This window comes from Balaenoptera physalus, assembly GCF_965194825.1.
Source record: "Balaenoptera physalus genome assembly, chromosome: 2".
Taxonomy (NCBI): Eukaryota; Metazoa; Chordata; class Mammalia; order Artiodactyla; family Balaenopteridae; genus Balaenoptera; species Balaenoptera physalus.
In genome coordinates this window covers 74,019,463-74,029,418 of record NC_138883.1, presented here as the reverse complement: position 1 = coordinate 74,029,418, position 9,956 = coordinate 74,019,463, and the positions used below count along the sequence as shown (strand labels likewise).

At 49.0% G+C, this 9,956-nt stretch overlaps 1 pseudogene across 1 annotated transcript; it reads left to right on the top strand.

Annotated features, from left to right (window-relative positions):
• The first annotated feature begins 2,115 nt into the window (after nucleotides 1–2,115).
• Nucleotides 2,116–9,226, top strand: LOC309654700 (dehydrogenase/reductase SDR family member 4-like; annotated as a pseudogene). Its single transcript has 5 exons — nucleotides 2,116–4,439; nucleotides 4,726–4,849; nucleotides 5,303–5,401; nucleotides 8,655–8,713; nucleotides 8,810–9,226. The product of its transcript is annotated as a dehydrogenase/reductase SDR family member 4-like (transcript).
• The last annotated feature ends 730 nt before the right edge of the window (nucleotides 9,227–9,956 follow it).

Genomic DNA, 9,956 nt, shown 5'->3' with positions numbered 1-9,956 from the left:
TCTCTAGACTAGAAAATGTATGCAAAATATGATTACAAATGTATAGAGTTTTGTAGTTGATGTTTGTTTTTATAAAAATGGTATATATTTCTCTACAACTTGCTTTTCTCACTTGATAATATATAAGGACCATCCATTCAAGTAAATAATACATACATAATTCATTCTTTTGAAAAGCTGCATAATAATCTATTCAATGGATGTGCTATAATTTATCTAACTTTTCATCCATTTTTCATTGCATAGAAAGAAAGTAGGTAATATAGAAAAAGAATAACAATTAGATTGTCATCAGATTTCTTGTCAGGAATAATGGATGCTAGAAGACAATGCATTTAAACAAGGATGTTTCAACTGATAAAATTTTATAATTCCTGAAGAAGATACAGCAGTCATAAACTTTTATGTTCCAAATACAACAAAGCCTGATGACTTTTGCCAGGCCACATAATCCAGCCATGGCCACACTGGGTTTGCACACTTTCTTTGAATTTCTATACACATTATTACCCAAATAAGCAAAATTTAAAAAGCATTACCATTAGTGAAGGAAATGGGCCCTTATACACTGTTGTCTGGAGGGTAAAATGGTACAGACTTTTGAAAAGCAGTTTGACAGCTGCATTAAGACTTTAAAATATTCATATCTGTTTCCTAGCAATTCTACTTATCTGCCTAGCCTAAAGATTTCATCAGGTAGGGGACCAAAGCTTTATCAACAAGGATAAACACAGCATTATACATGATAAGGAAAAACTGAAAACAACATAAATAATTCAACAACAGGAAATTGTTAATTAATTGTAGACCATCTATTAGGTGGCATATACAATCTTCTGAAAATCATATTTGAAAGACTATTTAATGCCATGAAGACTGCTCAGGATATAATATTAAGGGTAAACAGGAAACAGAAAAGCATGGGTTTCAATGGGTAAAATACTTTGTTACTTTAATATCTACTTAGACTTTCAGTTATAAAATGAAACAAACCATCACAGAACACTAGGATCAACTGCAAAGTTGTAAAACTAGATATTCAAGGAGAAGGTGTTGGCAAAGTTCATCGCATAAGTAAGGACATTGGTGCTTCTGCAGAGGATGTGGTTTGTTCTGTTAGTCTGTCAATCAGCTAGAATTGCAGAACAATGCTCTGGGTGTGGCAGACACCACTCAGAATAAGCAGTCACCACAGTAAAGGATCTGAATGGTGCCATGTCAGAAAGACAGATAAGTATGTTACCAACTGAAACATAATTACAGCCATTACAAAGTGCACTGAGTGAAATGGAGAATCATGGTTGTGTTGGTGGCTTGAACATCAAATGACACTCTTGATGTGGGATGCACATACCTCCTAAAATCTCTCCATGGGTGACCCATTCTCCTCCCCTAATTTTGCACGCATTCCCTCTTGGGGCTTTCCCACTATCGTATGGTAGTGACCCCTACTTCGACCTCCCTTCCTACTACCTCCAAAGGTAAGGCGTCTGAGTGTGATGGAGCCAGTTGTAGACAGATTCGGAGGGCTGGCCTTTTTTTGGGTCTGGGCTATGCCCATGTGTGTGATTTGTGCAAACAGAAAGTCTGTTCTGATGCTCTAATGACTCAAAAAGAAGACTAGGAGGTAGAATAGGGAGGGGAGGCTGAGCTCATCGGAATATTCTGAAGGGGGTGTGAGAGAAGAAGGAATGGGGGTTGAAGCTAAGCCTTAAATGTCTATGCCCATGGGAGACAGTATCTGGGAATCTACAGAGAGGAGCTGCTGCTTTACGAAGCTCCCCATCCATAAATCAGAGAAGGGTCATTAGGACCCACATCTCAGGGAAGGTTCTGTGCTCTCCAGAAAGGCCACTTATCTCCTAGGAAAGGTGGGTGGGAATATCCCCCCAGGGCTGGGACTGTAGACAGGAATTTATCTCTGCCTAACTTACTCTCTATCCCACAAGATGCCAGGATTGTGCTGCTGGAGCCTAGAGGTGAGGGATGTGCCTTGGTCACCACCGTGACTGACCAGAGTGTGGCCAGTGAGGGGCTCCCCATAGTCCAGCCCAGACAGCAGTAAGGGTGTGTGTGTGTGTGTGTGTGTGTGTGTGTGTGTGTGTGTGTGTGTGTGTGCCTGTGCTCTTCTAAAGACTCATTTCTGGCCCTGCCTGGTTACCCTTTGGGTACTAGGTCCTTATCCATGGGAACACTGACTTTCCCCCTTCCTTCCTTCCTTTCTTCCTTCCTTCTTTCTTTTCCTTCCTTCCTTCCTTTTTTTCTCTTTCTTCCTTTCTTTCTTTTTAAATTGAAGTATAGTTGATTTACAAACCTTCTTTTTTTTTAATCCCTGAGGATAAAACGCCAAATCTCCAGTCCAGGCTGCAGAAGCCAATAGCCACTGATCAAAGAGGCCCTACTGGGCCTGCCACTCTCCACTTTCGGAGGCTCTGGGCTTTCCTCTCCTGAGAACACAAGGTCAGGCTGGGCCGAGGCTCCTTAGGATTCTGCTGTGGGGGAGAGGAAGCCTGATCTTATCCTTTAGGGAACTCCTTCTAGATTTTTCCTACTGATCCCTATGTCTAGGAAGTGTGGCTGACGTTTGCACAGCTGATTAGGACCGTGCTAATCGTTCAGCAAATCTAAGAACAGGACAGTTTTCATACAGTTTAAGTGTGCAACTTAGCCAAGGTCATCAAATTTAAAAAGCAGATTTTACTACTGGAGCTTTAAATGTGTTGCCATTTGAAGATAGTCTTTCAAAATCCTCTGTGGTAAGTGTTACAGGACTTTTTTTTAAAAAGAGGGTCTTTGTATTATAAAAGCAACACTATTCCTAGAAAATCTAGTAAGAGAAGTAAAGTAGAAAGTCAAGGGAAAGAAAACACCTGAAGCCCCATCACCCATCAAAACTCCATCAGAAGAAAATTACTTTTAATGTTTTTGTAAATTTCATTTCAAATTTATTGTTGATTTGCTAAATTCAATAATTTCTGTCTTAATCTTTTAAAATGTTCTTTCTTTTTTTTAAATAAATTTATTTATTATTTATTTATTTATTTATTTTGGCTGCGTTGGGTCTTCATTGCTGCACACAGGCTTTCTCTAGTTCCGGCGAGCGGGGGCTACTCTTCGTTGCAGTGTGTAGGCTTCTTATCGCAGTGGCTTCTCTTGTCGGAGAGCACAGGCTCTAGGCGCATGAGCTTCAGTAGTTGTGGCTCTCGGACTTAGTTGATCTGCGGCACGTGGGATCTTCCCGGACCAGGGCTCCAACCCGCGTCCCCTGCATTGGCAGGCATATTCTTAACCACTGCGCCACCAGGGAAGTCCCTAAATATCCTTTCTACTTTGAGTTTATTTGCTATTTTTGTAAGTAGATTCTTGGATGGAAAACATACTTCTATAATTTTCAATCTTTCTTAAATAATCTCTAATTACAGTATCTAAAATTATATATCTACGTGTTTTTTCTGAGCAATGCTTTGACCATATCCAACACACTTAAAAAAATTTGGCATGTTCTCATTGTTCATTTCTTTCTTTTTCTTCTTTTAATATTTATTTATTTATTTTTATTTTCAGCTGCACCACATCTTAGTTGTGGGGTTCGAGAGAGAGGTGTGAGCTAGAGACATAAATTTGGGAGTCCAGAGCATACAGATGGCATGCATATTGGGCCACTCCCTCTCTCAATGAGAATGCACGGCAGTAGGGCAGACAGGAGCTGTGCACTGGCTGACAAAATGGCTGTGGTCACCGAGTCCACATGTAGCTGAGTAATGGGAGTACCCAACTGGGATGCATCCAAGGGATGTAGCATCCCCATTACAGAGTGGGATCTGCTGTCAATTTCCTTCTCCCACATCCCTGCCCAACCCACTATCCTGTTACCCAGCTCTGGAAACTATCATCTTTCCAAGAGTGAGCTTCTGTCATTAAACACTCCCATTTCCCAGGAGGCAGAGTGATAAGCTGGAAAGAGCAGGTGCTTTGGATTCAGATGTGGATTTGAATCCGGGCTCCAGATTTGTTTCCCTGGGCAGTTTGTGACTTTACTTAACCACTTCTGTAAAATATTATACTTGGATAATAATGCCTTTATGATAGAATGGGTGATAGGACACTGTGAAGGCTCAGCACATAGTAGGTGCTCAGTAAAAGTTAGTTCTTTTTTTCTCAGACAGATTTGGAGTCTGGGACACTGGGGAATACATTTTATGTCTCATGATTAGGCTCCCAGGTGGAGGTAGGGAAGGGGCTGAAGCCATCACAGCCGTCTCTGCCTGCAGGATCAGCTTCACCCTACCTTGGCATCTGGCCCAGGATGGGGCCCACGTGGTGGTCAGCAGCTGGAAGCAGCAGAACGTGGACAGGGCGGTGGCGACGCTGCAGGGGGAGCGGTTGAACATGACGGGCACCGTGTGCCATGTGGGGAAGGCTGAGAAGCGGGAGTGGCTGTTGTCCATACTGAGGGGCCAGGGATGAGGGTGATACGGGTGCAGAGATCAGAACACACAGACCCAGCCTAGGGAAGTCAAAACACTCCTTAACATAATTTTGGATATTTCCCAGTGCCAGACATATACCAACACCCCATCACATTAGTATGTGAGGCGCTTGGTGTTGTTATAACAGCTTTACGGTGGGAAACAGACCTTAAGTGTCAGGGATGATTCTGAACCGAGCTCTGCCTCACTCCAAATCCCACATTCTTAAGCAGGACTGTGGCTCTGCCCCTGGCAGGTCCCTGCAGGGTACAGATGCCCGAAGCCTGGTGAAGCTGGGACAATGCCCACGACAGTGGCTGCTCTGTGGACCGGAGCAGGGGAGATGCCAGGCTGGGGAGCCCATCGTGGTCACTGTGGGAGTGGGCACTCTTCTTGGGGGCTCACAGGGAAAAGATTGTTTTTGAAGAGCCTTAAACGACAGTGGGAATCAGCCAGCTATGTTTTCCAGAGAAGAGACTCCGGGTACATGGGACTTAAAGAGTGAAGATTTGCAGAAGTGAGGGAGCGCTAAGAAGAGGTGTCTGCCTGGAAGTATAAAGGGTGAAAGGAGAGAGTCCAGCAGCGCTGGGAGCTCTGAATTCAGGTCAAGTGCAGGGTTCTAACTTAGGCGCCATCCAGTTTTCTCCCAGAGTGTCTTAGGGTGAGAGGAATCAAGCATGAGGCCACAGTGAAGCTGGCAGCAAACGGTCAGTGTTCCAGGACCCACTTGGATCAGCCAAGCCCTCCCAGATGACTGTGGAGGGAGGGAGGAGGTTTCTGGTCCACAGTTTCGTCTCTTCCTCACCCTCTGTGCTGCGTCTGTCTCCCCCCAGGCCCTAGGGTGCTGGGGGCATCAAATCCCTGGTGTGAGTGCTGCAGTCATCCCCCTGGTGGGGAGCAACCTGGGGGCCGGTAAGCAGCTGGGGGACAAGGTGAGGCCCGGGCAGCACGGAGCTGTGAGGTTCTCTCCGTCTCCCAAATCTACTCACACACCTGCACGTGTTCCCAGCTGCCCCCTGTTCCTTGGAAACACAGCCCCCGGTCCCAATGGGTAGAGCACACCTGGGTCAATCTGCCCAGGTGGCCAGTGATGCTGCAGACCTTCTCTACTTCAGCCTTCCTCCAGGCCCGAGATGTGACGGGACACACCCGCTCAGGGCCAGATCCTCTCTCCTGGCTCAGAAACCTGAGGCTGCTGTAGTCTGGACTCACTGGCACCCATTCTGATCCCTCCAGTCTGGCTGTCCCAGGGACGCCTCACCTGTCCCCAGGCACGGCTGAGAAAAGGGACCCTTGCCCGGCATCCCAGATGGGACGCACTAAGCACAGCAGGGGCTCCTGCTGCCTCTGCAGACCCCCTGCCCCTGCTGTTCTGAGGGCACCATCCTTACCCCTCCCCTGATGCCCGCAGAGGTGGGTCCTGTGATCAGGGCGAGCCGTTCCCTCTTTCCTCCTTGTCGAGTCTTCCTCCGCTGACCACCCCTTCCTTTCTCTCCTTGCAGACCCTGCCCCACTTTCTCTCTTTGGTTCTCACATTCCCTGGCTTTCCCAGCCAAGTTCCTCTCCCTGCCTCCTTTGCCCAGCCTCAGGCTTTTCTAGGAAAGTCAGATTTCAGCATCTGCCCCTGAAAACAGCACCGTTGTTTACCTTGTGCAAATTCTCACCTCTCCTCATTAAAGCAGGCACTCACACCCCAGCTTTCCTAATGTCCTTTCCTGATGCTATTTTCACTGACCTGGTTCTCTGGAGGGTGATGTGCCATGAGGAGGGTCTGTGCGCGAATGACAGTGAGGGGTTCGTAAGCCAAGGGCTCCTGGTGGGCGTGCAGGTCCCTCAGACCCCTCCTCCGCACCCTGGGAGAACAGCACCCACACCCCCAGCTCCTCCCCATGGGACTCCAGGGAGCGGAGGTGGCTGCATCCCCACCCTGTTCTGAATGCAGATCCTGGACGTGAACGTGAGGTCCCGGCTGTGCCGCTGAGCCAGCTGCTGCCCCTCGTGGAGAAGAGGGGGGAAAGCAGGGAGGGCCCGTGGAGTCGGGGGGGACTCTGCCCTGCTGTCCTCTACGCCAAGGGGACACTTGGGGAAGGAGCCCGCAGTGGAATATCCCAAGGAGAGCAGGTAGAAGGAGTGTGCTCTGGATGCCAGGATCTGTCCCCCGTCACCTCCTGAACCGCATCTGCAGGCTACTTTGTCCCGGGGGATGTGGCCAACACAGCAGAAGGGACTGTCTGGAAGGAACGTGGCCGGCAGATTCCAAACCCACAGAGGAGCCCCAATCACCCCTGACGGGCTGTGTCCTCTGAGAATGGCAGGGCAGATGCCAGGCCCAGGGCCTGGTAGTGTAACCCAGAGAGCCAAACCCCTCCAAAGAGGCCAGAGGAAGCCCCTTCAGGCCCTCCCCTGCACGACTCTGGTAGCCAAGATTTCCCCCCCTTTGCTTTTCACCTCTTCTTGTCTGAATCAGAAACAGTTCTAGATTTGGAACTCAGGTGACTCTAAACGCAGTTCCCTCCAGCTACTGATTGGCCCTGCCCCTGTGACTGGTTCCAGGGAGTCCTGGGCTTTCCCAGCAGGGGAGGCTGTGTCAGCACCCTCTCAGGTCCAACATCCCCAAAGATTTTACTTCTCCCCAGAGACCCTGGCACCATCCCCAATTTCCCTTCTTCTCCTATTATAGCTCAGTTCTGTCTCCTCGTCAGAAGCCCATTTTCTGGGAGCATCTGCTTCTCATTTGTGCTCACCTTTTACCTCATCACACCTGTCTGTCTCCTCACAGGGGAGGCTCTGCGGTGCTGATTGCCACTGCTGCTGTCTATGTACCTCCACACAGTGAGTGGGGGCTTTGGAAGGGGGCAGTGGGATGGACGCCAGGGTGTCGGGGAAGTGAATATTGATCCTGTGTGATAAAAATATCCAAGTGCACAACACTGAACATCTCTCTGGTCCACATTTAAAATCACACTCATTGCCTTTATCTCATTCAAACCCCACACCCCCAGGGCTGCCGTGGATGGTTGTACAGGTTGTTCACTGTGCAAAGGCAACAGGTCCAGGGACAGGGACAAGTGGGAGCTGAAATCCAGTCTATGCTCTGCTCGCCAAGCCACGCACCCTGGAGAGGTACTCTATTCTCCTGAAGGAAGCGGGTGTCTTGAACATGCATTCACCAAGTCTGGCACCGGAGGGGCTGTATGGGCTCAAAGGAGAGTTCTTTTAAAATCTCACACCAGGGGGCAGTATAGACATGGCATTCCTGTGACTATCAACAGGCAGCGCTTATAAACCACATAGCAGATGAGGAAATTGAGACCTAGAGATCCTAAGTGACTTGCCCAAGTTCGACCAAGTCATGGTACAGCAGGGGTCTGGCCTTGGGTCTCTTCAGTCCCATTCCCTGACCTCGCACCTAAGCTTTTCTCTCTGGGTCGAGCATAGACCAACATAGCCTCTGCCTTCCTGACTTTTCTTTAAACCCGGGCTTCATCCTGCTCCTGCTTCAATTTTGTTCCTTGGTAATTCCCAGGGGTGGAGTGGGAGGAGCGTCTGAGTTGGGTCTAAGAGAGAGCAGGTTTATCCTCCACAGCCCTGGAGGTCCAGCAAGAGCTCCTCCCCTCACTGGCAGTGTACTTTTACTGTTTCTTTTTCCTTCTTAGATGCTGGATTAGTACCACCAGCAAACGGCCCCACTGGGACTTACCAAGTCCTTGGCTGTGGAGCTGTCCCCACAGGGCATCCGGGTGCATGGTGTGTCTCCAGGACTTGTCAAGACTGACTTCAGCCGAGTGGTGAGGATTCAGCAGTTCCCACGCCAACCACCTTGTGCTTTCCCCGGCTGGGCAAGCCGCTCGGGGCTCTGAGAAGAGCAGCCTCTCACTTCTCTGTAGCAGAATCAGGGCTCTGGCTTCTGTGAGAAGGTCCAGTGGAATCCCCAGCCCCGGCCCTAAGCAGGGTCATCTTCGCCAAAAGGCACACATCTGCCAAGAGCAGCCACTCTTTTGCCCTTCACAATCCTATCTAGCACTGACTCTCTGAATTTTTCAGTTTGAATATAATCTGGCTGTGCAAAACTCTTTTAAAAATCTCTGTGGATCGCAGAGGTAGGTGGGGTCCCCGGAGGAGACAGGACTCTGATTGCATCCTGGCTTATCAGAAATTCTTCTCACCGAGTCTGGGGTTGCACAGCCTGGGAGCCGGGAGCTGGAGGACAGGAGGAGCCTGGGAGGTGGGAAACAGGGATGGAGGTATGCTGGGCCCTCCAGCCAGGTCAGCAGGGAGACAGAGGTCAGGGTTCATTAGCACATGCACCGAGACTGCAGTTCTCTCCCCCTTCCATGCAGGGCAGGGCAGCCAGAGGACTGTGGGAACTTTGTCCTTCCTGTGCTCTCCAGACGCCAGCTACATCACTGGGGAGAACGTTGTGGTGGCCGGCTTTTCCTTGAGGCTCTGATATCCACCGCCAGGACCGGAGGCTGTTGCTCTGGGTTTGGATATTGAATTTCACCCTGGGAACCAGACGGTGATTGGCTAGGAGAATGAAGGCCAGGCCTCTAGGAGGTGTTGTAGGTGAATTCTAAGACAAATCTAGTGTAGGGTATGGAGGTGGGGAGACAGAGTTGCTGCTGAGCAGTTGCTGAGCTGAAGTCTTGATTGATTTTTTTTTTTTTTTTTTACTGGCAATGAACTTGTTTTGAAACTCTTAACCTCAGCTTCCTTGTGAAGCTGGCAAGTACGAGCAGCCGCTTTGCCTGCAAATGCTATCCCTGCATCAGTGGTGCATTTCCTCACCACTGCCCACTTCCTCAGGAGATCCTTCCTCCACGTATGTCACCAGCCCTCAAGTGAAACCATGTAACTCAGATTGGGACTTGAACCCATGTGCCAGGACTCAAACCTGGCCAAAACCCTGCTTGGGGCTCGAACCCATGGTCTTTTAATTAGAATCACTCACCTGGTGTCTAGACTTACTGAGGCTCAGGTTCTTTGTGTCTCAGCACAGAAAGAATTCAGTGAGAGACACAGTGATAGGTAAGAAGTGGATTTATTTAGACAGAAACACCCTCCACAGGCAGAGTGTGGACCATCTCAGAAGGTGAGAAAGGCACCAGGGTATGGGGTTGTCAGTTCTTATACGGGTGGGTAATTTCATAGGCTAATGAGTGGGAGGAGTATTCCAGCTCTTTTGGGAATGGGTGGGGATTTCCAGGAATTGGGCCACCACCCACTTTTTTTTTTTTTTAAAGCTAGTATTTTTTGTTTTTTTTTTTAATTAATTAATTAATTAATTTGTTTTTGGCTGTGTTGGGTCTTCGTTTCTGTGCGAGGGCGGCTTTCTCTAGTTGTGGCAAGCGGGGGGCCACTCTTCATCGCGGTGTGCGGGCCTCTCACTATCGCGGCCTCTCTTGGTGCGGAGCACAGGCTCCAGACGCGCAGGCTCAGTAGTTGTGGCTCACGGGCCTAGTTGCTCCGCGGCATGTGGGATCTTCC